General features: G+C 37.4%; 1 non-coding gene across 1 annotated transcript; it reads left to right on the top strand.

The window, feature by feature from the left end:
* The first annotated feature begins 22,638 nt into the window (after window positions 1-22,638).
* Window positions 22,639-22,745, top strand: LOC139903540 (small nucleolar RNA R71). Its single transcript, XR_011778354.1, has one exon. It is a non-coding gene; the product is annotated as a small nucleolar RNA R71 (small nucleolar RNA).
* The last annotated feature ends 1,368 nt before the right edge of the window (window positions 22,746-24,113 follow it).

Raw genomic sequence — 24,113 nt, 5'->3', positions numbered from 1 at the left:
TGTGAACCGTACGATTGACCACACGTTTGAGGTTAATCGTACGGATTACCCTGATCAACTTGTCCTAAGACAATTGGGTCACACGTACGTGTGATCTAGGTGAGACGCGCGTTTGATGGTGGATCGTGTGATCAACCACACGGTTGATCACGAGAGTATAAATAGGGGTGATGAGCTCAACAGCTCACACTTGTGCACCCAATACTTTTTCTCTCTCTATTTTCGATCATCACCGATCAAGCATTATTTTGCAATGAACGTTAAGCCTACTTAGACGAATCCAGCGCCACCTATTAGGTATGATTTCATCGAGTTTAAGTTAGTTAACTTTGTGTTTTAATGTGTCGAAACCCTAAGGGTTCTTAACTTGAATTTCATGAAATTGAAGCTCTTTTTGATGTATATCTGTGATTGTTTTGAGTTAAACGATACTTACACTTGCTATTGTGATGTAAATCGACACATAAAATGATTAAACATGTGATCCCGTTAATTTAAAAAGTGCATTTAATATTCGGTTTCATCAGACATGCACGAGTGACATCACTCGCACGCGTGAGGCATGACTCGCAAGAGTCAGTGCATGGTTGATGATCAACCGTGTGTACCTTTGAACTCACTCGTTTGTCTTGATTTTATTGATCACTCGTCCAGAAGAGCTGACACGTGTGATTAACCGCACGAGTCACCACACGGTTGATTCACTCGCTTAGAATTTCTGCATCAGCCGTGTACCCTGTCTGAAACCATATTACTGCTCAAACGTGTCAACAGTGACATGAGTGACTATATCACTCGCACGGTTGATCTATCAGCCGCACGTGTGAAACTGTCACTCGCACGTTTTCATCATGTTCAACATATTTATGACACTTTGATGCAAATGCTATGATGATGTATGCTGATTGATTTATATATCTAACATCTCTGTTAATGTTTCAGTTTCTGTTTAGATATCATCAGATGGCAGAACAACAAGTAAATGTTCCAATTGATAACGTTGAAGGACAGGGGGAGCAACAAGTTAATCCACAAGCGAATCCTCAAGTGAATCCAGTCATCCCACCTGCTCAGCAAGAGATTCCTCTAGAGATGGGTGAACTGAACAATCAAGTCGCTCTCTATGACACTACTTTAGAGAGAGGTTCTCACTTTAAGGAGATTATCGAATTTCTTAAGAGATCAAGGATACACACTGCTATTTCTACTGAATGCACTACATACTACAGTCATCAGAGAGAGTTCTGGAGAAATGCTGTGTTGGATGTTGATGAAGATAAGCTTGTTAGTAAGATTCAAGGTCATGATATTATTGTTTCTAAGAATGTGATTAGAAGGATTTTGGGTTTCAATGACGAGAACTGCTCCCATATGACTATCAGTAGAGAACGAATCCATGTTTATTTCAGAAGATGTGCTTATTCTGGTTACCTTGTTGGCAAATCTGAGCTGGTGAAGACATGTCTGCCATCGCAGTTTAGATATCTTGCTCATGTAATCATGCATTGTTTGAGTGGACGCAAATCTGGTTTTGATAAGCTGAACGAGAAAGTGCAGAGTATGTTTGTAGCACTTGTTCTCAAGGCTCCATATGATTTTTCGGGTTTTGTTTTCTACTATTTCAAGGCAAATCACTTCAGTTATTCCCAGAGATACCTGATCTATGCCTGTTTTCTTCAATTAATCATTAATGATGGTACACCTGATTTACCTAAGCTTGAAGAGGATATTATCCACCTGAAGCTGATGAATCTGATTACTTTTCGCAGAATGGAAGAGATAAGGATTGCTGAGTTAAAGCCTGACTTTAATAGAAAGCTCATTTGTCATCTTATCAAGGAGAACTATCGATGTCCAGCAGGAAATACTTGGAGGAATGAGGATTCAGACTCTAACTATGAAGTTACAGATGAAGAAGGTGAGGGTGATAATCAGAAAGTTGCTGGTAATGTTCAAGGAGGAGGTAATGTTGATGATGAGATTATCGAGGGTGATGATGAAGCGACAGAGGAAGATGCCAGCTTAATTCAGAGAAAAAGGAAAGGAAAGGATCCTATGACCGCAGAACAACTCAAAAAGAAGGAGAAAAGAACAAAGTACTCTTATGAGTCACCTCAGAGATCATCACAGGGAGGTTCAAGGCAACAAGCTCAGAGAAAGCCATCCGGTTTCATGAAGGATGCAAGGGCTGCTGTTACCTCACCAAAATCTGCCACAACAACACCTCAGGTCACATCAGATGAATATAAGACTCAGCAAAATCTGTTGATGTCTTTGGTCACGAAAATAACCAATTTGGAGAATGAAGCTACTGAGGAGAAGAAGATCAGTAATGCTAAGATTGAATCATTGGTTGAAGAGAACAAGAGGTTATCTGAAAGGTTGGACCGTCAGAAAGAAAGAACAGATAAGTTGAAGAAGAAGTTTTTGGCGATTAAGAGTACGAACAAGGAGAAGATGAAGAAGTTAAATGAAAATATTGAACAGCTAACCTCTGGTAAAACCAAGTTGATTAAGGAGAGAGAATAATGGGAAGTCGAATAATGGTGGTAATCGGAGAGTTTGTTACGAGTGTGGGAAGCCGGGGCATTTCCGTGATGCCTGTCCTAACAAGAAGACTACTGAGAATGCACATGGAAGAGCATTCAACATTAACGCCAGGGATACTGAGGAAGATCCTAAACTTGTTACGGGTACGTTCTCGGTCAACGATTTATCAGTTTATGTACTATTTAATTCAGGTGCTGATTTGAGTTTTGTGTCGAGTAAATTAAGTCCAAAAATCAAAACACCGTTAACTCCTTTAGACAATACTTATGTTGTTGAGATAGCTAATGGTAAAGTGCTTACTGCTAAGACTGTGTATCGTAAATGTAATATTAATCTGGCTGGTAGAAATTTTGAGATAGATTTGGTACCGATTCACCTAGGCAGTTTTGACATTGTTATTTTGATGGATTGGTTGTCTGCGAATCGTGCTGAGATTGTGTGTTATGATAAAGCTATTCGTATTACTAATGTGGTTGGAGAACCGTTGATGGTTTTTGGAGATAATAAATGCAGACAGTTAAATCTTATTAGCTGTTTGAAAGTTCATAAACATCTTTGCAAAGACTGTCATGCTATTCTAGCCCATGTTGTTGATCCCGATAAAGAAACGAAGAGTGTTGGTGATGTTCATATTGTTAGAGATTTTCCCGAGGTATTTCCCGAAGATTTACCTGGCCTTCCACCGCAACGCGCGGTAGAATTTCAAATTGATCTTGTTCCCGGTGCTGCTCCTGTAGCACGTGCTCCTTACCGACTTGCGCCCTCCGAACTTCAAGAATTGTCGAGTCAACTCCGTGAGTTGTTAGACAAAGGTTTCATTCGTCCTAGTTCGTCCCCTTGGGGAGCTCCTGTTCTGTTTGTTAAGAAGAAGGATGGTTCTTTTCGTTTGTGCATTGATTATCGTGTGTTGAACAAGCTTACTGTTAAAAATCGATACCCTCTTCCGAGAATTGATGATTTGTTCGATCAGCTTCAGGTGTAACGACCCTGGATTTTCCAACGTTTATTTATTAATAATTATTATTATTAATACGTGTGATTAAACGAATGTATGTCATTACATTTGCATGTTGCCACGATTGCCCGAACTTGACTTTAATTGCCCGAAACTTCTTTGTGACACACGAAACTTACACGAATAATATTTTCACATATTATTTACATTCATGATTAGTTTTATTAATCATTTTAATTAACTAAAGTTATTAGTTAATTACTTGGGCTTTAATTGGATTCATTTGTTAATTACATACAACTTGGACTTTTAATTGAACATGGACTTATAAAGCCCACCCTACACCCTTAAGTGGACTAGTTAGCCCATACATACATGTAAGTATCATTTTAAGAATGAACTAGTTGTTTAAGGAGACTTGGAATCTAGTTACTCCTTAATCCCCATGCATGCACCTCATTTAACCAACTTTTGTAAGCTTTTCATGCTAGTAACCAACAAACATTTCCCTCCCTCTCCTCTCTCCCAATGCCGTCGCCCTTTGTGGCCATTTAGTGGTGTTTTAATTTTTTTTTTTACACTACATACTCACTAGTATTCATTTTACTCTTTCATTCAAACACACACACACAAACACTTACACCATTTTCTCTCAAACTTTCTCTCATTTTCTCTCATCTTGTAAGTAATATGAACAACTTTTCTCTCTTCTTTTCCTTGCTTAAAACCGAACCAAACACACTCATCATCATCATTTTTGTTTGTTGTTTTGTTACTTGATCTTAATTGTAGCTTACTTACTTATTATTGTTGTCATTACTTACATGTCTTCAAGAATCATACTTACTAGTTTCATTCTTCATTTATCTTGTTCTTACAAGACATACAAGAACAAAACTCTTTAGTTTATGTTCTACATTTAATGCTTCCAAAGATTTAGAGTTCATGTGTTGCAAATCATACTTGTAAGTCATGTTAGTAAACTTTAAAGTTTACTTTCTTAAAGATCAAACTTTGGTTTGAATCTTTAAAAGTATGAACAAACCATGAACTAATTACTTGTTTACTTAGTTTATTTCTTCATAGTATACAATTTAATTTCTTTTTTGTTGGTTGTGATTGGTCAAATGTTACTAGTTAACTTTGATCTCATTAATCTTGAACTAAAAGTAACTTTAAAAGTTCAAGAACATGTAAATGAAACTTTTTAATTATAACTTTGTACACTTATGTTAGATCTAGACTTTTGAGTCTTGGATCTTCAAGATCAAACTAAGAACGATGTTCTACAACTTAAGATCTTGATTTCATAAGTTCATTTTCAAGTTTGTAACTTATTATTAGTTTTAAAGTTAATATATGTGTTAGATCTAAGACTTTGATGTAACTTTGGTTCATCAAACTTCATTCAACTCTTAAGTGAGTTGTGCTTCATGTCTTAGACTTACACTTGGGTTATAATGGTCAAACCATGGTAAAGATGATGTAAACACTTCAATGAGTTGTACACTTGAAGCTATAGGCATCAAGGATGAGAACCATGATGAACATCAAGCACCAAACTCACCGGAACCCATTTTTATTTTGCTTACTGTTCTCTACCTACTGTTTTGCTGTTTCTGTAACAGACCAGTAGACCTGGGCTGTTGTGATTATGATTTTCAAATATCTCTTTTCGAGTAGATAACTTTTCATATAAGACTCATCTTCATCCGAGTTACGGTTTTGGATTTATGGCCCTCCGATCGTCACTATGTCCTTTTAACGTTGTGCAGAAATTTCTAACCTACTCGCACTTAAACCGTCACCACGGTTAAACGAAGACAAGTTTGCTTCTATAAATTTTACCACACTTAAAGGACTCATATAAGGAGCCATGTCCACTGTTCTCACCTTAATTCAGTAAGGGTGGAGGCCGTGGTGACTGATCCAAGTCAGCCTTTGTTTTAAACTACTTTCATGAACGAAACCTACTTTACACCTTTTGTTTGATGATGAATGATGATGACCTTTAAGACCTTATTTACATACTTTTAAACCTTTTCAGATGATTTGCTGACTTAGTACTATTTGACTTAGGTTGAGGACTTTCGGACCGATTACTTGCACACTTTTCCCGACTCGACTTTTACCTCTACTTTATCATTGTGAGTTATAGCATTCCCTTTTTACTTTAACTTATTTTGGGAACTGAGAATACATGCGGATTTTATGTTTTACATACTAGGCACGAGTACTTAAACTTATATATGTGTGGGTTATATAACGGCAAAAACATTCCCTTTAGCTCGGTAACGTTTAGTCATTAGTTTTTGAACCGGTGAACGCGAATCTTAGATATGGATCCATAGGGTTTGACATCCCCACTCGGGCTAGTAGCGCTAGCATTTAACGAGTGTTTAATACTTAGTAAACATACGCACTTTCCAAGTGTACTTTCAGGGGGTATAAACGTTAAGTTAGTTACCAAGTGCCCACGGTTAACATATACTTTATCATACTGTTTTGAAACGCTCTTTGTAGCACTGAAATCTCGTGGCCTACCTTACATTACTGTTATACTTAAACAATAGCTCACCAACCTTTGTGTTGACGTTTTAAAGCTTGTTTTTCTCAGGTGCTTGAGGTTAGCTTCCGCTGTGTACTAGTCGTGCTGTAGACACCCGCTGCTTAGAGTTGTCATCACATGAACTACTTTACCTTGTATTCAAACTTTAGTACTTTTGAGCTATGAGTTGTAACGACCATTGTGGTCACATACACTTATTATTTGCTTCTTCTTAGTGAAGCATGCTTTTGGATTGTAAAACATTCGATGTTGGTTTAGACATCACTTTATTTATGAATGCAAACTCTTTTTGAAATTGCATATAGTACTTAACCTTGTAATGATCCTGTTGTTGATGATTCGTACACGATGGTTTTGTACGGGGCATCACATTTGGTATCAGAGCATTGGTTGTAAGGAATTAGGTTGCATTAGTGAGTCTAAGACTGACCCAAGTAGGATTCACTAATATGACTAATTTACAACTTGCTAGTTTACGTGTTTCTGCTGAACTTACTACATGCTGCTACTTGCTTTTACTGCTATATGCCGTATGCTACTACATGAATTCACTACTATATGATATCGCTTGCTTTCGATTGCATGCTACTTCTGTACGATTCGTTATTATTGCCATGCTACTTATTGTTATACATGATTTAAACTGTTGGCCTAATACGTGCTTGCTTTATGACTTACTGACATGGAAAATTTATTTTTCCTTGTTCAGATGTCGGATGTACCACCTGCTATCGTTTTGGGCAGTTTAGACTCTTCAGCTACTCCACCTACCACCGTTGCCGATCCACCGATCCCGATACGCACGAGTGACCCCGACACTTCATCTTCCGAGACTAGTAGCCAGCCGCCTGCACCAGTGGCTACTATTGACGGACACATGGACCCTACGGAGATTCCAGCTCCGTCTACTCCCGGATCCTCGGAGTCACAGCCCCGCATAGGTGGTGTTGTGATTCCCGCGGAGTACGGGAAAGGGCCATTCCGTAACCATATGCGCATGCCGTGCCGACGCGCTCCAGATGGACGTTTAGTGCCGATTCCACCATTCAGATACAGACATATGATGGCCGCTCATGGATGACCAGTTCAGCCACCCGTGTCACCACCACATGATTCTGATGATCCTTCATCCGATGACTCCTCTACGGATGACTCCAGTGACTCCGACGAAGAGAACCTTTATGACGTACCTATACAGGAACCCTCCACCCCGCCGAAGAAGCGGTACCATCCTGATGGCACCATCATTCCAGGGGTGAATGGAGGTCGTGCTTTCACTGACGCTTTTGGTCGGCGTCGGAGGGTTACTGCTCGTAAACGGCTTGTGCCGTACCCTGCTGACCCACAGATACGTAAGGTTCCCCGTTACGTACTGACTATTTCTGGAGCCGGGACATCTGCACCCCGTTTCGTGCGGTCTACACCATCCGCTCCACCGGCCCCACCTGCACCACCAGCACCACCCGCCCCACCAGCTCCCACTGTCGAGGAATTGACAAGGGAGGTGGGAATCCTCCGAGCTCGGGTTACTGAGCTCGAGGAGCAGTTGGCTCAGGTTTTAGACATCCTACACCCACCTTCACCGTAGGACTTTTGTATTTAGATTTCATTATGTAATCTAGTTGTAGTTTCATATTTCACTTATGTATTGTACGAATCTATCATAATGTATGAAACTTATTATTAATGAATGGAAACTTTGTGTTGTTACTTTTTGCACAAGTGTTCTATTTACGTTACTGTATGGTGTTTTGCGGTACTTGTATCAACTTGCGTTACTTAATTAACATGTGTTGTGCTGTTTACATGTTGGTTGTTATATACTATATTATTATATATTGAATGCTGGATTTTGACTTGAGTCAAAATGTTTGTATAGAACACCATGGCTAACGGCCGATACACACCTACTGCTGCTCAAATTGAAGAGATGATCCAAGAACGTGTAGCCGCAGTTCTAGCAGAAAGAAACCTCCAAGCTCCACCGCCACCACCACCGATTATCCCACCCGTTCGAAATGGGTGTACTTACAAGGAATTCCAGAGCTGCAAACCACATAACTTCAGTGGAATCGAGGGACCGGTTGGTCTCACCAGATGGTTCGAGAAACTTGAATCAGTATTCCGAGTTAGCAACTGTTCAGAGGACAACAAAACCAAATTTGCTTCTTGCACGCTATCTGACGGCGCACTAACGTGGTGGAACACGTTAGATCAAGCGAAAGGTATCGATGAGGCGTATGCTATGCCATGGGAGGAATTCAAAGCGGCTATGATTGATGAGTATTGTCCGAGAACCGAGATACAAAAGATGGAAATGGAATTCATGCAGTTAAAGACCGTTGGGAACGACCTTGACGGTTACAACAGGAGATTTTTGGAACTAGCCCTGATGTGTCCGACAATGGTCACCCCAGAATTCAAGCGAATGGAGAGATACTTCTGGGGACTCCCTAAGAGCATTAAGGGAAACGTCACCTCGTCCAAACCACCGAATGTTCCCGAAGCGATGCGCATGGTGCATACTTTAATGAATCAGATAACCATCGATGAACCGAAGAAAACTAAGTCTGAAGCAGGTACTAGTGAGAAGCACAAATGGGATAACCACAATAACAACAACAACAACAACAACAGGGGAAGAAACTATGAACAGAACCCGGCGAAACGACATGAGGGTTTCAGAGGAAACAACAACGGTGGAAACCCCAACCCCAACAACAACACCAACTCCAACCAGAACTACAAAGGAACCTTACCACAATGCAAGAGGTGTTACAAACACCACACTGGGTATTGCAATGTTGTTTTCAAGAAATGCCAACGGTCTGGGCATGTTGGAAAAGACTGCAAGGTCACCACTCTGAATGGGAAGCCGAACACCAACGGGCCGAAGAAATGTTATGAATGCGGGCAGACGGGCCATTTCAGAAATGCGTGCCCAAACAAGCGAAAAGATGGCAGACCACCCCGCGCTAGAGCTTTCAATGTTAATGCAAGGGACACACGCGAAAACCCCGACTTGGTGACAGGTATATTCAAAATCAACAATCTTTTAGCTTCTGTCTTGTTTGATACTGGTGCGGATAGAAGTTATGTATGTAGACATTTTTGCGATAAGATTAATTGGTCATTTGTCCCGTTAAAAGAGAGTATGCTTGTCGAGGTCGCCGACGGTAAACTTGAAAAGGTTAACCACATTTGTCGTGGAGCTATCATCAACATAGCTGGTGCAGATTTTGAAATCGATTTGATACCCATCAAACTGGGAAGTTTTGACGTGATAGTTGGTATGGATTGGTTGAGCAAGATAAAGGCTGATATTATCTGTGGAGATAAAGCACTTCGCATACCACAAGGAGTTGGCGAACCACTGGTTATCTATGGAGAGAGATGTACCTCGAAGTTGAAGCTCATTAGTTGCGTGAAAGCGCAAAAGATTATGAAGAAGGGACGTTTTGCTGTCCTAGTACATTTAAAAGTGGTAGAAACTGAGGTAAAGAGCGTGAACGACGTTTGAATTGTGAACGAATTTTCCGATGTCTTCCTAGAGGAATTGTCTGGATTGCCGCCGCAGAGAGCAGTAGAGTTTCAGATTGATTTAGTGCCAGGAGCTGCACCTGTAGCTCGCGCACCTTATAGACTCGCACCTTCCGAGATGCAAGAATTACAGAGTCAACTACAAGAACTACTAGACCGAGGGTTTATCCAACCAAGTTTCTCGCCTTGGGGTGCACCTGTGTTGTTTGTGAAGATGAAGGATGGATCCTTCCGTATGTGTATCGACTACCGTGAACTCAACAAATTGACAATCAAGAATCGGTATCCTCTTCCCAGAATTGACGATCTTTTTGATCAACTACAAGGATCAAGTGTTTACTCAAAGATCGATTTACGATCCAGTTATCACCAGTTGAGGGTGAAGGAAAGTGACGTGATGAAAACTGCATTTAGAACTCGTTATGGTCATTATGAGTTTCTCGTGATGCCATTCGGATTAACCAATGCACCTGCCGTGTTCATGGATCTCATGAATCGTGTCTGCAAGCCGTACTTGGATAAGTTTGTTATCGTCTTCATAGATGATATCCTCATCTACTCAAAGAGCGAAGAAGAACATGAGCAACACCTCCGACTAGTACTTGAACTCTTGAGACAAGAGAAACTTTACGCCAAATTCTCCAAGTGTGAATTTTGGTTGAAGGAAGTTCAATTTCTGGGTTATGTTGTGAGCGACCAGGGTATCAAAGTTGATCCCACCAAGATTGAAGCTATCAGCAAGTGGGAGACCCCCACTACTCCGACTCATATTCGCCAATTTTTAGGTCTTGCCGGTTATTACCGAAGGTTTATTGAGGGATTTTCTCTGATTGCGCGTCCTTTGACCGCGCTGACTCACAAGGGTAAGAAGTTCATTTGGGAACCCGCACACGAATCAGCATTCCAAACTTTGAAAAAGAAGTTAACCTCCGCACCTATCCTATCGCTTCCCGAAGGTAGTGACGACTTTGTTGTTTATTGCGATGCGTCAAAAAGTGGTTTTGGTTATGTACTGATGCAACGATCAAAAGTGATTGCCTATGCCTCCCGCCAATTGAAGATTCACGAGCGGAACTACACTACTCATGATCTCGAACTTGGAGCCGTTGTCTTTGCGCTTAAATTGTGGAGACATTATTTGTATGGAACTAAGAGCACTATCTTCACTGATCACAAGAGTCTCCAACACATATTCGATCAGAAGCAACTGAATATGAGACAGCGTCGATGGATCGAGACGCTCAACGACTATGATTGTGAACTCCGTTATAACCCTGGCAAGGCCAATGTTGTAGCTGACACTTTAAGCCGAAAGGAGAGGACAGCACCTCTTCGTGTTAGGGCTCTAAACATCACCATCCATTCGAACCTCAACAGCCAGATCAGAGTAGCCCAAGTTGAGGCTCTCAAGGAGGAGAATATATCTCATGAACATTTGAACATACTTGTCTCTTGATTCGAGGTTAGGGAGTCTGGACTCCGATGTTATGCCGGAAGAATTTGGGTACCTTGTTATGGAGATCTACGGAACCTTATACTTGATGAAGCCCACAAATCGAGATATTCGATACATCCTGGAGCGGGCAAAATATACCACGATCTTAAAGAACAGTATTGGTGGCCGAATCTTAAGAAGGACATTGCGACCTATGTCGGTAAGTGTTTGACTTGCTCGAAGGTTAAAGCCAAGCATCAGAGACCTTCTGGGTTACCTCAACAGCCGGAGATCCCACAATGGAAGTGGGAAAGGATCACAATGGATTTCATCACCAAGCTACCAAAGACGGTGGGCGGATACGATACTATTTGGGTTATTGTTGACCGCCTTACCAAATCTGCACACTTTCTAGCGATGAAGGAAACATATACGATGGAAAGAATTGCTCAACTATACATCAAGGAGATCGTATCTCGTCATGGTGTACCTTTAACGATCATCTCAGATCGCAATCCCCGTTTTGCTTCTAGATTTTGGCGTTCTTTACAAGAAGCCATGGGAACCCGTCTCGACATGAGTACTGCTTATCACCCACAGACTGACGGGCAAAGTGAACGAACAATTCAGACCTTGGAAGACATGTTGCGTGCATGTGTCATTGATTTCGGAAAGGCCTGGGAAAGGCATTTGCCATTAGCCGAATTCTCGTACAACAACAGTTATCACTCGAGCATTAACGCTGCACCTTTTGAAGCATTGTATGGCCGTAAGTGCCGATCCCCTATTTGTTGGGCCGAAGTAGGCGAAAAGCAAATCACCGGACCCGAGGTAGTCCACGAAACGACGGAGAAGATTGTTCAGATTCAAGCTAAACTTAAGACTGCCCGCGATCGTCAAAAGAGTTATGCCGATCTTAAATGTAAAGACTTTGAATTCAACGTTGGTGATCGTGTAATGTTGAAGGTTGCACCTTTAAAAGGTGTGATTCGCTTTGGAAAACGTGGAAAGTTGATCCCACGATACATTGGTCCTTTTGAAATCTTGGAACGTGTTGGACCCATTGCTTACCGTTTGAATCTACCAGCACAATTGAGCTCAGTTCATCCTATCTTCCATGTGTCAAACTTGAAGAAGTGTCTTGCTGCACCCGAACTCATCATACCACTGGAAGAACTTACTATTGACGACAAACTCCACTTTGTGGAGGAACCTGTTGAAATTATGGATCGTGAGATCAAAACTTTGAAACGCAACAAGATTCCGATCGTCCGAGTACGATGGAATGCCAAACGAGGACCTGAGTTTACTTGGGAGCGAGAGGATCAAATGATGCGGAAGTATCCTCACCTTTTCTCAGCTCCTCCATCTACCTCAGCTTAAAATTTCGGGACGAAATTTTCTTTAACAGGTGGGTAATGTAATGACCCTGGATTTTCCAACGTTTATTTATTAATAATTATTATTATTAATACGTGTGATTAAACGAATGTATGTCATTATATTTGCATGTTGCCATGATTGCCCGAACTTGACTTTAGTTGCCCGAAACGTCTTTGTGACACACGAAACTTACGCGAATAATATTTTCACATATTATTTACATTCATGATTAGTTTTATTAATCATTTTAATTAACTAAAGTTATTAGTTAATTACTTGGGCTTTAATTGGATTCATTTGTTAATTACATACAACTTGGGCTTTTAATTGAACATGGGCTTATAAAGCCCACCCTACACCCTTAAGTGGACTAGTTAGCCCATTGATGTTTTGCGAGGTGTATATAAAATAGTTATTAATTTTAGCAGAAAACACTATTAAATACGATACAATTTTACACAAGATATTTATTTATTTATAGAATGGATATACTTAAACCTTGCTACAACACTTATAGGCAGTGTACCTAATCGTACAGTAGTGTAGTTTTTAGTAAGTCCGGTTCGTTCCACAGGGAAATCTTTAAACAAAGCTCAACGCTATATTAGTTTACTTTTATAAAAATACAAATATATATATAAGTAATATTATTATTATAAAGGGGGGTTTTTTACCGTTTAATGACCGGTTTGTCGATTTTAAGATTTTAGTCGCAGTTAAAACCTAATGTAAAATATAAAATAAATACAAGACTTAAATTAAAGCGTAAAGTAAATAACGATAATGAAATTGCGAATAATAAAAGTGCGATAAAATAAAATTGCGATAATTAAAAAGTACGATAATTAAAAGTGCGATTAAATAACAATAAATAAAAGTGCGATAATTAGAAGTGCAATTAAATATAAAATAAAGGAAATTAAATATGAAATAAAAGAATTATGCTTATTTAAACTTCCGTAATCATGATGTTTGACGTGTTGATTTTAGTTTTATGCCCATGGGTTAATTGTCCTTTGTCCTGGATTATTTAATATGTCCGTCTGGTTTTTGTCCATAACAGTCCATCAGTCATAAATATAAAGTGCGAGTGTCCTCATCAAATTATTCTTATACCCGAAGTTAAATATTCCAACTAATTGGAGATTCGAATTGTAACAAGGTTTTAATACTTTGTTTAATGAATACACCAGGTTATCGACTGCGTGTAAACCAAGGTTTTACTACTTTGTTAACAATTACACCAATTACCCTTGAATGTAATTTCACCCCTGTTTTAATTATTCTAGTGGCTATTAATCCATTCCCGTGTCCGGTTAAATGAACGATTATTCGTACATATAAATACCCCGCCCATCGTGTCCGATCGAGTGTATATGGTAATTTATAGGGACGCCCAATTGTAAATCTTTATATTAACATTAACAAACTATCATTTAGTTAAACAAATATAAAGCCCATTAATAGCCCATAGTCTAATTTCCACAAGTGTCGTTCTTTTGTCCAAACCCCAATTATGGTACAAAGCCCAATTACACAATTTTAGTAATTAGCCCAACATCATGATTACTTCGTTTTAAATAAGCATAATAATAACTTATCTACGAGACATTAATATAAAAAGGTTGAACATAACTTACAATGATTTAAAAATAGCGTAGCGTTACACGGACAGAATTTCGACTTACACCCTTACAATATTCGCTAACATACCCTTATTATTAGAATTATAATTAAAATTAAATTTAAAATATAAATTATATATATATATATATCGTATATATGAGAGAAGAGAGAAATAGAATATGAAATTTTGATCAGAATTCGGTTTGCTTTATAGGGATTTTTGATTTTTGGGGCTCCGCGACTCGCGGTGAATTTTGCCTTCAAACTCCGCGAGTCGCGGAGTTTGAAATTCCAGCTCACATCTTGGAGTCTTTCTCTGCCGACGGTTTTTATTATATATATAATATATATATAATTAATATAATTAATTATATATTATATTATATTTATATACATAGTTAACTTGTAATTTTTAGTCCGTTGCGTCGAGCGTTAAGAGTTGACTCTGGTCCCGGTTCCGGATTTTCGAACGTCCTTGCGTACAATTTTATATTTTGTACTTTGCGTTTTGAATCTTGTACTCTTGTAATTTCGAGACGTTTCTTATCAATAATTGGAACCTTTTTGATTGTCTTTTGTACTTTTGAGCTTTTTGGTCGTTTGCGTCTTCAATTCGTTGAATCTATCTTTTGTCTTCACTTTTTATTATTTAAACGAATATCACTTGTAAATAGAACAATTGCAACTAAAAGCTTGTCTTTCTTGAGGAATAATGCTATGAAATATATGTTCGTTTTTAGCATTATCAAATATTCCCACACTTGAGCGTTGCTTGTCCTCAAGCAATATTGTCTTGAAATACTAGAATCACTTCTTTATTCTTCACTCTTTGTACATCAGTGATTTCTATACGGCGGTATAAACAATGGTAGTAACGATATGGTTTACAGTCCCACATGACTATAAAAATTTAGATCCATTAAGGAAATTGGATCTTTATGAAAACATTTGATCTTTTGAAAATTAAATCTAGTTTTTACCCTAGATAAGTTTTCCGGGATAACCCTTTACCGGTGTTTGCAAAATATTTTTGTGGGTTTGGTGGGGTTCAGAATTGAAAATTTTAGCTCAAAACTTGCTGTTTTGTGTCACCCACTTGCTAACCTTGTATTTGGAAAGCAACACATCCAGTTTACTTGTTCCGTATATTACCTTTCGGCAAACTACCGTCCGGTTGTAAAGGAAAGCGTTGAACAAGCAACTGTTAAGGCAATGTCCCGTGACATGCTTTTGATTATGGTCTATAACGTGTCGGACGCAATTACTATCCTTGGTAGGAGCAATAGTAAAGCTCACCCTTATAATTTTTCGGTATGGCACAAGGTCATGTCTTTGACCATTATGCAACCACCGTTCTTACGGTTGACACCCGATTTAGTTCAGGTGACTTAATGAATTCCAGGTGAATTTCTAGGATTTTACGTTCAATGGTAATGAACGCATTGAAAATAGGGTTTTCAGAAAACAAATCGGTTTGTAATTTTGATCAAAATATTTTCTCGTTTAAGCTCGAGTTTAGATATCATTGAATTCCATGAGTTTGAATTCTCAATCTTTAAGGTCAATCTCTAGGATTGAGTAATATCAGTCTTAAAAGCTGATTTTTAATCTTTAAGGAGATTATCCTTTCTGGGGATCTGATTCATTAGTCTTATCCAGCTAATTTGCATGGTGCCCCCCCATTGTACGAGATAAATCCTTCTCATGGTTAGGATAAATCTGACCACTTGGCGACCCTGTTTAATGCTGAGGTCCGTGGATTTCCTGCTGATTTTAGTGATGACTTTTCTAGATTTTTCGTCAACCTACAGCTGGTCTGGACGACAACTTCATGACCTAAATCAAGAAGCGCGTTTCTTTTTCGGAAGACTTTACTTCCTTTTAATGATGGAATTGATTCATCATGTAGATCCATCTCTTCTTTTCTTTCATCGGGTAAAACAGTTTAGTTTAGTCCAAAGCAAAAGTATTTTCAGTTATTTGTTACAGATATATGTGACATATGTTTAAAATAACTTGGTAAATTTTCCCACACTTGGCTTTTTATTTTTCTTTTTATCGTCCTCTATTCCATTTTAAATGAATTTTGACATTTTAGTTTGTTTCTTAATTTATGTTCTTTCTGAGATAACAATAATTTCGGTGTTAAAACCTAGTTTTATCGTTCATAAATATGTATAAACATGATTTTGAATTCATTTAATTGAAAATTTTGAAAATTTTTACTAGAATTGGGTAGTCAGTATATAAGACTAGGGCTGTTCTTTATTATCAGAGAGCACTAGATTCTAATACAACTACTGCTTTACTAGTATTTTTAATGGTAACCAAGTGTATAAAGTAAAAAAAATTTTAAAATCCGAAAGAATTTAACCCCTTCCCACACTTAAGATCTTGCAATGCCCTCATTTGCAAGAAATCAGTAACAATTTAAATTATTGAGGGTGATTTGTGTGAAAATGATTAAATTTTTACCAAAGTTTCCAAATATATTGGCGTTTGTTTGCTGAATGATAAATGGTGCACATCATTTGTTCATTCCGTCTTGTTGTTATTTCACATATATTTTGCATCTTGTCGTCAAAATTAGTTGCTTTTGCTGAACTTAATGCCAGTCTTTGAAAATGCGTTGTTTTACCCTGTTGTGTACATAAGATAAACTGCAAACATATATACATATTTTTGAAGTTTGGTATATTACCCCACATTCAAAAATTATTAAAATCTAAGAATAAAAGTTAGATTATTATAAAAATGATTACAATATTAACAAAAAATATTAAATGTATCAATAATTACAAATTACAAAATAAAAAAAATAATAATAAGTAAACTAAGGATGATATTGGTACCAATAGGGGTTCCAGGCATAACCATAAGTGCTATAGAATGCTTCGGCAGGGTCAGACGTAGGATATGGTGACTGCATCTCTATAGACCAAGGAGGGAAGATGGGTTTCGGTGTAGGAATATAGTTTCTACCTATATGTTGGCAATGAGCTATGATCTGGTTCTGATGAACTTGCCAATCTTCAAATGCTCTCTGTCTAGCATTTTCGTATTCCCGAGAAGCTATAAACCTATGCATTTCTTGCATCTCATTCCCCCCTCCTACATTACCTTGTTGTTGGTTTCTCTCCACCTGTGGATGTCTACCATGGTATCGTACTGCGGCGTTATTTCGCCTCTTCAAAACTTTCGCACCATGGTATACATTTAAACCTATAGTGTCGCGGGGTTCCGGCTCTTCTAGTAATAATCCCCCCCGACTTATATCCACACCGAGATATTCACCAATCAAAGTAATAAAAATACCACCTCCTATTATGCTATGTGGTCGCATCCCCCGAACCATAGCTGATAAATAATAACCCACACAATATGGTATACTTACAGCGCTTTGTGGGTCTCGAATACACATATGGTAAAACAAATCTTGTTCATTTACTTTTTCTTTGTTCTTACCCCTTTGTGTAATCGAATTAGCTAAAAACCTATGTATCACTCTTAATTCGGCTCTATCTATATCCAAATAAGAGTAGTTTCCCCCTTTGAAACGGTGATGGCTTGTCATTTGACTCCACACACCGTGTGTATCAAAATTCTCATCTATCTTTCTACCGTTTAGTATCAATCCTCTACAATTGGCAGACGCTAACTCCTTAGGCGTATATATACGTAAAGCCTGAGCCATGTCCAGTAAAGACATGTGGCGCATCGAACCGCCTAACAAAAATCTAATAAAAGAACGATCGGTTAAACTAGCTACCCGATCATTCAACTCTATACTACATAACAATTCTTCACACCATACTTTATATACAGGTCTGTGTATGGTGAATAAACATATCCAGTCATTAAAAGACGAATTACCATACCTCTGTACAAGTAATTCCCTAATTGGCCCGGCCAATTCTACAGCTTCTAAGGGTCCCCATTCTATGACCCTCGGTACCTCAACAACCTTAGAATGAAGAATATGCAAACCCCGTTGATATTTTGGATAATCTATCCAAAGTCTGTCAAATCTCAGGTTCGGGTGCAACTCTTCCAAGTGCATATCAGAAAAGGTCATGACTGGATGAGGTATATCCTGCTTGTAGTAGTTATCCACCTCCTGTTGTTTCAAATTCTCAGCAGGAGCATTGCGGGCTTTGGATGAAGATTCACCCCTTTCATTCTGCAAAACACATCAAACACAATTTTTGTGCATCCAAATATGCATTAGTGTCAGCAAAATCATCAATCAAAATAATTACAATGACATTATCAATTTATATCAAACTTAAGCTTATTTTCACATTTTTATCAAATCTACACTTTTTCAAATAAGCATATACGAAAATTTTCGCCAAGTTCATAAGCATTCAACTCAAATAACATGTCAAAATAATCATTACTAGCAATCAAACAAGTCTCAAATGGCATTATCTTTCAAAAATCAAGTTCATGAATTTTAGACTTGAAAAAGTCCACTTTAATTCTCAAAATCATGTTTAGGCTCAAAGTTTGGATCATTTAACTACCTAGACATGTTACACTACTCAATTTAGCAACAATTCATGACAAAAATCGGCCATAACCTGTTTATATCAAAAAGCCCCAAATTGCTCAAGAACACAAACCCTAGATTATTCAAAATTTGAAGTTTAAGGCTCCTAATCATGTTAAACAGCATCAATCTAGGTTATACAAGCATAATACATAAACAATTTAAGTCTAATTACACTAAAAAGCATCAAAATCAAATTGGGGAAAAATTTGCTCAAGAACACCAAATTTCAGATTAAATGGTGTTTAGGTGTAGAAATTTACCGTTTTTCTTGAGTAATTCTTAGATAGCATCCTTCTCAACATGATTTTAGCAAAAAATTTGGTGATTAACGGTTAAAAATTGGGATTTTTGGGGGTGTTTTTCGGGTTTTTCGCAGCTATTTTCGCTGTTATTTTTTGCAGTGTTTGAGTTGTGTGGTGCACTGATCGTTCAGCTCTTTTTATTTTTTTTTCTGATTTTCGGTCCCTCCGTGAGTCGCGGCGAAATGCACTCCAAACTCCGCGACTCGCGGAGTTTGGTATTTTTATTTTTTTTTTATTATTTTTTTTTTATAATCATTAACTTATTAAAACAATTAAGTAATTAATTTTAAAATTTTGTTTCCCTTGTTATTTAGGACGAGGTCGTTTCGGATCGATGTCCTAGTCCGTCTCTCGACAAAATTTTAAAATTTGTCTTTTTGTAGCGATTGTTTTAAAAGCTAAGATTTTTGGGTTTTTTCAATGTTTTTGGCATACTCTAATTCAATAAGATTAAAAATAATGATAATAAAAGTTCTCGTCCCTCCCTCGGGTAAAGCAATTTCGGTTCAAAGACCTAGTCTTCAACTTACGACGAATTTTAAAAATCATATTCTTAACTTAATGAGATAAAGTAAATTTTTGTTTTTTAATTCACACAACTTAAATATGAAATTCAAAAATTAATATTAAAAATTCACACCAAACTTAAAATTTGAAATGCATAAAATTAAAAATTCATATTTTAAAAATTAAAAATTCACACCAAACTTAATTTAAAAATTTATAAATTCATACCAAACTTATATTAATTTTTCAAATATTTACAATTTTAAATATATTGTTTTTACAAAGTTTACAATATTAATTTAAGATTTAAATATTAATTTTAAAAACATGGTAAAAAAAATTAAAATTAAAAATCTTTTTGTCTTTTTATCCCACTTTAATCAATCAAATATTATCAAAAATATGCGCCCCTCTTTTCGGTAAAGTAATTTCGGTTCCAAGACCTAATTTAACTCATGACGAATTTTTGAAATATTTTGGGTTGATTGATTAAAGATATTTATACCTTAAGAATAAACGTTAAATTTCGCAGTGATGTAATAAATTTTTGAATGATATCAATAATTTCGGTCGCCAAACCTAATTTTATTTAATACCAATTTAATACTTTTTAGCGAACAAATTAGCGTTTATTATCAAAAGTTTAAAAATAAAAATAAAAACTGTACAGACATACCTGTGAAATAGATTTCTTAGTTATATGATCTATCCCATTCATAAGATAGTCGGTTTAATTGGTTTTCCATGGCTACATAGGCGTAACCTCGAGCATTCAGTGTCTTTTCTTCTAAACATATGAACGGTCCGTCTCTGCATAAAGTAACAAATTCGGTATTTGAATAGGTTTGATTATTTGAACATTTACCTCCATGTGACCATTTTCCGCATTTGTGACATCTTTCTAGGTGTCGTGCTCTTCTTTTCGCTGCGGATTTTAATTTTCCTTTACCAAATTGTAACTTATTATCTTCGCATCTGGATTCTTTTCTAACTCCGTCCATTCTTTCTCTGATTACTGATACTATTTCACTCGGTAGTATGTCATTATTACGTTTAGTGATCAAAGCGTGTAGCATTAGACCATGGTTTAGTTCACAGGCAGTCTTCATTTTGTAAAAACCTAAAAAAAAATAAAAATTCAGAATGGGGGGAGAAGACTAGTTCTTTAGGGTCTGCTAGGGAAAGACCAATCGGGTTCCATTCTCGGAACTACACGAGAACAGAACAACTAACTCTAGATAGCATTTTCTTTTTAGAACATTTGAATCTCCCCACACTTAGGTAGCCGTGGTGTCAAAATTGTGATTAACTTCATCGTTAATTTCTCTTGGTCCATAATCAACTTGCATATCCGTGACTTTTTCTTTAAGCCATTGGTCGGATTCCTGTGTAATTTCCACAATTTCAACTAGTTTCTCCTTTTCTTTAGGTGATAGATTGGATACTAACCTGTTACATAACTTAAAGTTCCCCTTGGTTCTAGCATCGCGAATCCGTTTAATAAGTTTCTTCATTGAACTATTAATAACGGGATCATTTAATTTCGTATTAACAACGGGGTTCTTTGTTATCATGTCATCATTAGGTGTTACTTCATTTTCCCCACACTTAGGCGTTTCATTATTGCTAAGTATTACCGTTGGAGTTGGTAAAAACACATGGTTCTTACCAATTGTTTTTACTGGTTCAACGGTTTTGGCTGGTGGAGATTTAGACTTTCGAATCATAAAGGTGATCGATTTGTCACCACTTTTAAGTGTCATTCTTCCATTTCCTACATCAAATAACGCCTTGGTGGACGCTAAGAATGGCCGACCTAAAATTAGAGGAATGTTTGGGTCCTCTTCTATGTCAATGACAATAAATTCGACTAGAAAGGTTAAATTGCCTACTTGAATGGGTAGGTTGTCAGCAATTCCAACTGGGTGCTTAATGGTTTGATCAAAGAGTCGAACACTCATATCCGTTGGACTTAACTTTCCTACTCCTAATCTCTTATATAATGAAAGAGGCATAACACTTACACTTGCACCTAAATCTGCTAGTGCATCATACATGACACAATCACTAAGTAGACAGGGAACAATAAATTCACCCGGATCACCTACCCTAGGTGGAGGTTTTGGTGGAACTGTCTTCACCGGGTTTACTTCTACGGCTTTTGTTTCTTGTACTTTCTTATTCTTTTTCTTCTTCTTCTTTCCAGAAGTATCACAATCTTTATTACTTATTACTTGCTCATACTCAACTCCTTTTCTTGGAAACGGGATGGGTGGTTTGTATGGTGCCACCACTGGCTTTACATACTCGGGTGGTGGTGGTGTAACTTCTTCATTGTTACTCTCATCTAAAACCTTCCCATCTTCTGGTGCTGGTTTTTCAGAATTCGTTGAAACCATATTAACATTCTCATTCCGAGGATTTACTTCAGTATTACTTGGTAGCTTTCCTTGTTCCCTCTCACTCATCATGCTAGCAAGAGTACCTACGTGTTTTTCTAGATTCAAAATGGAAGCTTGTTGAGTTCTTAATGACTGATCAAATCTCTCGTTCGTTTGGGTTTGAGTTTCAATAAATTGTGTTTGAGATTTAACTAGCTTGAATACCACGTCTTCCATATTTGACTTTTTCTCTTCGGTTTGTTGTTGTGGTTTATATAAGCCAGGTCTTTGTTGATTGAAAGTGTTGTTTTGAGTTGGTTGGTTATTCGGACCTTGTTGGTTATACCAGTTATTTTCGGGTCCTTTTGGATTGTAAAGAATGTTTTGATTTCGATTGAAGTTTAGCTTTGGCGGTTGATAATTATTTTGATAATTATTTCCAGGCCTTTGGTTCATATAGGAAACATTCTCTCGTTGTTCCAATGTTGGTTCAATGTGACAATCTTTCAATAAGTGTGGTCCACCGCATAGCTCACAACTGATTCGTATTGCGTGAATATCTTTATTCATCTTTTCCATTCGTCTTTCGAAAGCATCTATTTTTGCTGAAACGGAATCAAAGTCATGGCTAGAATCGGCTCTAGCCACTTTAGATGAACGAAAAATATCTTTTTCTTGGTGCCACTCATGCGAGTGGGAGGCTGTGTTATCAATAATTTTGTAAGCTTCAGTTGCGGTTTTCTTCATAATGGAACCACCAGCTGTTATGTCGATGTCTTTTCGTGTAGCAACGTTGACACCTTGGTAGAATATTTGTACTATTTGATAAATGTCTAAACCGTGTTGAGGACATCCTCTCAACATCCTTCCGAATCTTGTCCACGCCTCATATAATGTTTCATTTGGCTTTTGTGTGAACGTAACAATTTCTCCTTGAAGTCTCACGGCTTTAGATGCCGGAAAGAATCTTTGAAGAAATTTTTCAACTAAGACATCCCATCTGTCAATCGCCCCTTCAGGTAACAATTCTAACCAATCTTTGGCTTCTCCTTTTAAAGTCCAAGGAAACAACATGAGATAGATCTGCTCATCTTCCACTTCTCGGATTTTGAATAGTGTACAAATTCTTTTAAACGTACGAAGGTGTTCGTTAGGATCTTCATTCGGTGCACCACTGAATTGGCATTGGTTAGTTACCATGTGTAGAATTTGTCCTTTGATTTCATAATCTGGCGCATTAACTTCTGGCTTAATAATGGCGTGACCTTGGCCCGTGCGTGTGGCTCTCATTCGATCTTCCATACTTAGAGGTTCCGTTACTTCCATAATTGAATTTGTTGAATACGAATCACTAGAGGATTCTGATTTAATGGTTTGTGGCTCAGGAGGAATAATTAGTGGTTCAAGATCTTGGAATTGTCCTTGAATATGCTCCGGGTTCTTAATTGTGAAGTCGGGTTCAAAAGATGGATTATCGGAAATTTGAGTTGGAGTTCTTGTTCGACTAGATGACGATTCTAAAGAAAAATCAACGGCGACAATATTTGCTAAATGTCTTGATCTAGTTACAGGTGGTGAACGTACAAAAGGTGGTGAACGTCTTGCTCGGTGCATTCACTGAATTTCCTATTAGTTTTTAAAAGGAAAGAAAAATTATAATAAGTTATCCAATCAATAGACTTTTCTGATTTTGCCCACATTTCGAATAGCCAAAAGATGCAGCAGAGGGGCAGGATTCGTTTGGTCTCAATATAATTGAGGACTGTTTGGCTCCAATAACCCGGTCCACGTACAAATCCAACTATTACTACGACCAGAAAATTTTGATGTCTATCAATTTAACCACTTAAAATAAATTTTCGTAATTTTAAGAAATTTAGATAAGAAGTAGAAAAAATTCTAAGTCCTAAAAACTAGAATGGCGAGAAATAAGAGAGAAAAAGAGTTCGTCGCAAAAGGTCGAAAAAGAAAAAAAATGGTTGAAAAATAAAAGGTGACGGAAAAATAAAAGAAACTTATAAAAACTTAAAAATACTTAACTAACCTAACCTTATTACTACAACTAACTTAAAATTATAATCGCAAATTGAAATTACTAATTGGAATGACAATTGGTACATAGTAAAAGTCGTCTAAAAATATTAAAGCTTACAGGAAAAACTAAATTCCAAATGGAAATAACTTAAAAAGAAACTAAAACTTAAAAAGGCGTCGCAAAATTCTAAAGTACCTAAATCTTAGTCTAAAGAAAAAGCACTTAAGGAATTCTACGGCAAAGCCTAAAAATCTAGGAGTAAAAATAACTATAGC

Source organism: Rutidosis leptorrhynchoides, chromosome 3 (genome assembly GCF_046630445.1).
Source record: "Rutidosis leptorrhynchoides isolate AG116_Rl617_1_P2 chromosome 3, CSIRO_AGI_Rlap_v1, whole genome shotgun sequence".
Classification (NCBI taxonomy): Eukaryota; Viridiplantae; Streptophyta; class Magnoliopsida; order Asterales; family Asteraceae; genus Rutidosis; species Rutidosis leptorrhynchoides.
Note: the sequence above shows the minus strand (reverse complement) of the source record. Positions and strands in the feature narration are given on the sequence as shown.